This window comes from Amborella trichopoda, chromosome 13 (genome assembly GCF_054954075.1).
Source record: "Amborella trichopoda isolate Santa Cruz 75 chromosome 13, AtrichopodaSantaCruz75HAP2 v2.0, whole genome shotgun sequence".
NCBI classification, from domain to species: domain Eukaryota; kingdom Viridiplantae; phylum Streptophyta; class Magnoliopsida; order Amborellales; family Amborellaceae; genus Amborella; species Amborella trichopoda.
The window spans coordinates 38,631,247-38,638,342 of record NC_142348.1 but is presented as its reverse complement, the minus strand read 5'-3'; the positions used below and the strand labels follow the sequence as shown (position 1 = coordinate 38,638,342).

The 7,096-nt window shown below is 33.1% G+C and overlaps 1 long non-coding RNA gene across 3 annotated transcripts; it reads left to right on the top strand.

The window, feature by feature from the left end:
- Positions 1 to 454: 454 nt before the first annotated feature.
- Positions 455 to 5,843, top strand: LOC148779207 (uncharacterized). 3 transcript variants are annotated; one of them, XR_016047052.1, is made up of 3 exons: positions 455 to 643; positions 4,844 to 4,895; positions 5,424 to 5,843. It is a non-coding gene; the product is annotated as an uncharacterized LOC148779207 (long non-coding RNA). The 3 variants fall into 3 exon arrangements; XR_016047053.1 differs by lacking the exon at positions 4,844 to 4,895; XR_016047051.1 differs by having other exon boundaries at positions 4,844 to 5,843.
- Positions 5,844 to 7,096: the final 1,253 nt, after the last annotated feature.

Below are 7,096 nucleotides of genomic sequence, written 5' to 3'. Positions count from 1 at the left end.
AACTTTAATATTTTATAATCCCATTAGTAGTATTATTATTACATATGGTTCGCTCAGTTTTTAATTTAAGACATGGTTTCGATGCATATTCAAGAAAGGCGGGCTTGGCAATAAATGAATTGTTAAAATGTAACTTAATTCTAATTTTTAAAGAATATATAGTCTTTAACAGGAGATCATGAATATAAAAAAAATAAATAAATTTGAAAACTATAAATAATAATTAGGGAAAATTATGTAAATATTTGTTAAAGTTTGCGTTATTACCAAAATAGTAAATTGTTTCCGTTACTACTGGCATGTCTCTTTTTTTCACTTCATAACGAATTTTTTTAAAAAAGGCGATTTTATCTTTTTTCGATTTTATAAAAAACCAAAATGATTGGAATTTCGGTTTTTCAAAAACCAAAATGAGACTTATATTGGTTGTTGAAAGACCGAAAAAAGCCTCGATAGTTTAAAACTTTCTTCCCTCTGCTCTCTATGTCTCACGCTCTCTGTGGGAAACCTCACACATTCTGCTCTACCGCATCTGTCAAAAAACCTCTGTCACAAAAATGTAACCCTATATTACAAGCTCTGGATTTTGACGGTATTTCTCGGATTTTGAAGGTATTTTATGGATTTCTGATCTATAGTGAAGGTATGTATATAATGATTTGTGGATCCATTTTAGAAATTTAAATTGTATAAGATTTTGATTTAGGGTTTCACACTTGAGTACATAATGTTCATTTAGAGTTTATTTGACGGACTTCACGGTTGTATAAGCATGAAAATGTGTTTCCGTGATATTTGGGGTTTTTAAGAACTAGGAAATTGGGTTTTTTTTTAGAACTAGAAATTTATATACGCTATTGAGTATCTTTTTAGCATAACATTTTAGTGTATGTGAGGAAATTTACAAAATTGTGATTGACCATGACTGTGAGGTAACACATTTGCATATATTGTTGATGTGTTGCTTCGTTTTGACGGGGCAAATTTTTCATTATATTGTATTGTGTGTTTTGATACTCTTAGATAGTTTTAAATACAGATTTGTGATAAATATAGTAATATCTTTAGAGAGGGTTGATTTTTCCTGTCGATAGATTGAGTAGCTTAAAAATAAAAATTTGTATCTGATTTATGATGTATGCATTGAGCATTTTGCAAATACTTGTGGTTTTAGGAGTATATAGGAAATAATAACTTTATGCTTCATACTTCAATATTTTGGATTAGAATAATTCGTGACTAGATTTATTTGAGAGCTCATTCGATATGTGCATTTGTGATCACCTAGTTGGAGGTTTAGTATGTGACTTAGCATTGTTTTATTGATTCTATATGCAAATGCGTCATGAGGTCTTGGTATCTCGATATTTATTCCTTTGTATTTTCATATTCTTTTCATAGAGTAGCGCTTGTTGTTGTAATGGTTAATGGTAAAGTGAGGAAAATGATGATAAGCCAAATATGGGACTTGTATTAGAACCTATATGTTGAGTTGAAGAGCTCCATAACACTAGGTTATAATCTAAAACTGACCATCTTTTCCGTTTAATGATAGCATGTCATTATTGTTCATCAGTTATCTAGTTAAATTTTACATATGTAACCTTATAATTAACATGGTGACCATATGGGGTTTCAGTGAATATGAATCGTATCCATCCAGATGATGAATATGTAGGAGCTCCTCAAGACCCTAGTTTGCTACAGTTGCATCCAAAACATTTATCTTATTACATTTGGGAATGACATGTATATATATATATATATATTCATTTCTCTTTCCATTAGTTTGTTATTTTTCAATAAATTGTAGTTTGTTTAAACGTCGTACAGGAAGTACATGTATATGTACTATGACCCATATATTTTCTATTTGTTGTATTCTAGGAAAAACAAGAAATAAGAGTTGATGCAAAAACACTTCAATTAAACGATTGACATCTAACCAATGAGCAAGTTTAATTAGTGAACATGTCAAGGTTAGGTGCTCTATCTATTATCCGGCTAGGGTGAGTAGATCATCCCTTGGTTGCAGCCAATATATAGAGGTGGCATTTTGAGACCAAATCTTTTCATTATAACATTCAAATTGGTGAGATGACACCTACATTATTTGATGCTTACGAGATCTTGGGACTGGCTGTGGATGGCGAATTTGTTACATGTCGTCCAGGTAGTGACCTCCTAGAGTTTATAAAAAACAATTTGGGTATAGTCCCCACTAGAGGCAACTTGGCAGTCATCAAGTACGCATAGTTGAAGGCCAACTTTCATCAATTGCCACCTGATACAACCTATGTACAAGTTTTTAGGTATACTTGAGCCTACCTGTTCTTCCTCATCAGTGTCACCATTTTCTTAGATCTATCACAGGCAATGTGCCAACGAGGTATTTACAATTCTTTGAGGATATTGAGGAAGTCAACAGATATACTTGGGGTGTGAAAGAAAGACCTATGTGATCTTTTACAGGGAAATATATATATATATATATATATATATATATATATATATTCACCCTTTTCTTTTGGCAAAAGATCACTTACAGGTGGTCTTTATTATAATAAGATAAATTTCAAAATAAAATCAACATAACAATAAAACCAAGATCTTAACAATTTGGTGCCATTGAAACAACTATGCACTATGCTTGAGAATAAAAGATAAGATTGCAAGAAACAAAAGGAAGAGTGCCAGAGATTACCTTAACCAGACTTATTACACCCCACACCGAGTCACCACCATCTGATGGTGCGGGATCAATGCTCTAGCTTCAATCTCGAATTGGAAAAACAAATTTCGGCCAAGCCACACCAATAGAACATGAATCCCTTTGATCACAAACTCAAACCCTAGGTGAATTCTCTTAGCAACCTAGTTTGAGAGAGATGGATTTTCTTTTTGCTAAACCCTAAAACCCTTAGCCATAAATCTATATTTGAGAGATATGAGAGAAGAACTCCATAACCTAAACCCTTAGGTTCTTTCACAATGTGGGAGAGATAGAGATTAAACATGAGAGAGCGAAACTTTCTTAAGAGAGAGAAATAAAAAGATAAGGTGTAGATATTTTTTGGTAGAGACAATCCTTTTTTATAGGCTTTTGAATAAGATTAGGGTTTCTTAGGGTTTTCTTTGACTTGTCTCTTCTTGTGAGATTGAACATAGATCGTCGATCAAGGGTGACTTGTGGGGTGATAGATTTGAGTCATCCATTCCATAGATGGGTCATTAACATTATGAAAGATGCATGAACCATTATCCCTCTTTCCTAAACCATTTTCCCATCAATAGAAATTAAATAAATTAAATCTAATCAAAATATTGTGCGTATCATAAAATAGCACAAGTCTACTCAATCTTTCCACAAAATATTTCAAAGATATATCAAATTAATATTTAGTCAATATCTTCCAACCATATGGCCACATGCCATATCACCAAAAAATAGGAAAGAGTATAAGGGTGGGGCGTGCCACCCAAGGGAGGTACTCATGGGCCCCACCTTCTAAAAATATAGTGGGCCCATGTACACAATAGACCCCCATGATTTTTTTATATATTTAAAATTAATAAAATGATTTTAGAATATTATTTGAATATTTAAACAATTGTAAAATCAATATCTTTAATTTTATAAAACAAAAAATTATAAATAAAATATCCAGGGGTTCATAAAAATTAAAATAATAAACTTACAATAATTTCTATCATAAAAAAAACACAATTAAATTAATTTGATGGGAAAATGATCTATATGGTTTAAGAATCAACAATCATGGGGCCCTCCACCTTCAACTATGGACTACAAACCACACTTGCTTTATCAGACCAATCCAATTTTTCCCATGACCTACAGTCCAAGCATGGGCTCATTAGTGGGTTACCAAAGTTCAGCCGATGAGCCAAGGGATCGTAATCCCAATCTGTGGTTTTCAGGTCTATGCAATCACAGCTCTATAGCGCATAGGGGTATCTCTCGCACATGCATATGCTTTACCCTAAAAGGTAGATTTCTAGCTTTCACGAACGATTTATCGATATGCATTTTGTATGATGGTACATGGATGAGTTTTTGAGCCCTGTCTTTGTAGGCCACCATCACACACAGTCCATCGGCTCACTCATCCGGGCATATTCTTCGACCTCATCAAGGGCTTACCCATTAGAACCCTTCTCGATTTGTTCTTTATGCTCAGGTAACATGGGTTTTTTCCAACCTACTGGCCTAGATCGTTAAGTACAGATCGGTATTAGCAAACCATCATTTGCTTAGAATGGTCCACGAGGGACCACACTCCCACTGAGTTCATGTTTCACTATATCATTTCATTTTACAAATACTCATAAGGCCTTTAAAGGCCACATGAACCCAACAAGGTGCTGCAGCCCTCGCATATCTATATCGTTCCCTCGAAAAGGCTTGTACTTTCAAGCGAAGACATTTTAGTGATTCAACCACTCTTATGCAGGTAAATTATATTTTCGTATCTGACATAAGCATAATAGTTTGGACTAGTTTCCAAAAATAATTATTGTTTATCATATTTTGATAAAATGCAGTGCTGGTCTTATGAGCATATTATGTATACGAGGCCCATACTACATAGTATCTCTTCAAATATGCCTAGAGCAAAAAGATGGGAGCCATCAAAGAATTATTATGATAATCCACATAACCTAATGCCTCACAGTAGACAAGAATTCGACAACCTCCAACCTAATGAGGATAGTGTTAACCTTCATATTACAAGATTTATTATGGATTAGTTTTGATTGTTTTAAGTATTTGTAGTTGTTTGTTGACTGATTGTCATATGTGTGATTTCAAATCATATGACAGGCAATATGGAATCCCTATTTCAAGCCTAATGGTGCCATTTCAGATGATAGCGGTAGGTATTCGAAACTGCAATGTGCATAACGACCCTGATATTTGATGATATTGTCGAGCCACATATGTCGGATCGTTTGTCCCGGCAGTTTGGAGCTAAACAAGGGATTCCAAAAAATCTCATCTTGTTGGTAAAACGTCTAGAAGAAAATGTGGGCAATGAGATTGGAGAAATGCTAGTTCTAACAAAATCTATCATTGGTGGACTGGACATGAGCGCATGATGCCATACATTAAAGTGGATATTGACAATGGGTTACCCTTAAAGGAGTTCAAGGCTTGGTTCAACTAAGTGACCCATCCTATTATCCATAATGTTGCTAACCCACCAAAAGACATAATACAACCTGTTAACTAGGAAGAAGAAAAGGTGGTTCCAGCACGGGAACCACAGTATATAATGAGACCTCGAGGTTATGAGGACCAGTTGATATGCTTATATTATCCTTAAAATTGTTTTAATTTTGTACTTACCTATTAGTTCTATGAAATTATTTTAATATTATATTTATCTATCTTGTTTTTGTAGGTTAGTGCAATTCAGGCTAGTATAGTCATGTTAGCAGAGGCACTTGCACTTAGATAGAAGTGATATCCTGAAGTTCATAATCTTGTTAAGAACGCGTTTGAAATGCTGTCTAAGTTTATGCCTGTGGATATGAATGAAATAGAAGCTAGGATGGAACATTTACAACGTCAAGTTAATGAAGAAGCCGCATATGATGAGCCTAGAAGTGGTGTAGTGGGTAAAAATAGTCGTGTTGTAAAAGACATGGTCCCGTCCACACACCTGTGGTTGAGGAGCCCAGAAGTGTTAGCCCAAGAGAAGGCGATGACTCCTAATTTTGAGTGTATTGAGTGTTTTGTATAGTTTTATATTTAAAAGCATTTATAATGTTATCATATTGTAATAAACTCTCAAGCAGTTAATGTAATAGTCTTTTGGCAATATTTGAGTATTTTGAGTTTGAATACATACATTAATTTTCTAAGATGGATGCTTTATACCTTGGGTGATCTGTACCATTAGTTTCAATTGTTTTTAGAAGGACCACCGGTTTGCATCCATCTTTAAGCAATCAAACATATTGCTTAAACAATCATAGGCACATATCTTATTGAAGAAATGATGGTTTGGTATACCTTGGGACCACGTATTTTTTAAACAAGCAAACATATTGTAGAAATGAAAAGCCATTTCTTATATAATGGGTTTGTATAATATCGTAATTTTAAACAATAATGTCGTAATTTTAAACAATCATAGGCACATATCTTATTTAAAAGCAATGACCTCAAATAAACTGCTCTTCAAATGTAAGACCTCAAAATACTCTTTAAAAAATGGAACCACAACATATCTCAACACTTGAAAAATATTGAGAAGCAATGATGTCAAAACAAACTGTTCTTCAATGGTGAGCTACTCAAAAACAAAATAATTTTAATTTTTGGTTATTCAACGACCAAAAATTATGAATTTTTGGTTGTTGAAAACTAAAAAATTCTTCATTTTCTAAAACAGATGCTAAAAAAATACAAAACTATTGGAATTTGCAGAAGTGTTTTGAACAATCGAAACAGCCAAATTTTCAGCTTTTCAAAAACCGAAAATTGTTCATTTTCGATTGTTGAACAACCGAAAATACTTATGCAAAACCAGTATTCTTATGGAATTTGCAAAAGTGTTTTTGGTTGTTAAACAGCCGAAAATACCAAATTTTTGGATTTTGACAAGCTGAAAATTTGGCATTTTCGGTTGTTGAACAACCAAAAACACTTATGCAAATTCCAAAAGTTTTGTATTTTTTAACATTTGTTTTCGAACAACCAAAAACACTTCTGCAAATTCAAGAAGAATACTGATTTTAAACATCTATTTTTGGTTGTTCAACAATCGAAAATGAAGAATTTTCGATTTTTGGAAAGTCTAAAATTTGGCATTTTCGGTTGTTGAACAACCGAAAACATGTATGCAAATTCCAGAAATTTTGTTATTTTTTAACATCTGTTTTCGATTGTTTAACAATCGAAAATGAAGAATTTTCGGGTGTTGAACATTTGAACAATAATTTTTTTTTTAATTTTTAATAACTCACTATTTGAAGAGCAATTTGTTTGAGATCATTGCATTTGATTGTTTAATATTACTACAAACCCACACTTGTAGCCCATCATTTCTACACTTGTAGCCCATCATTT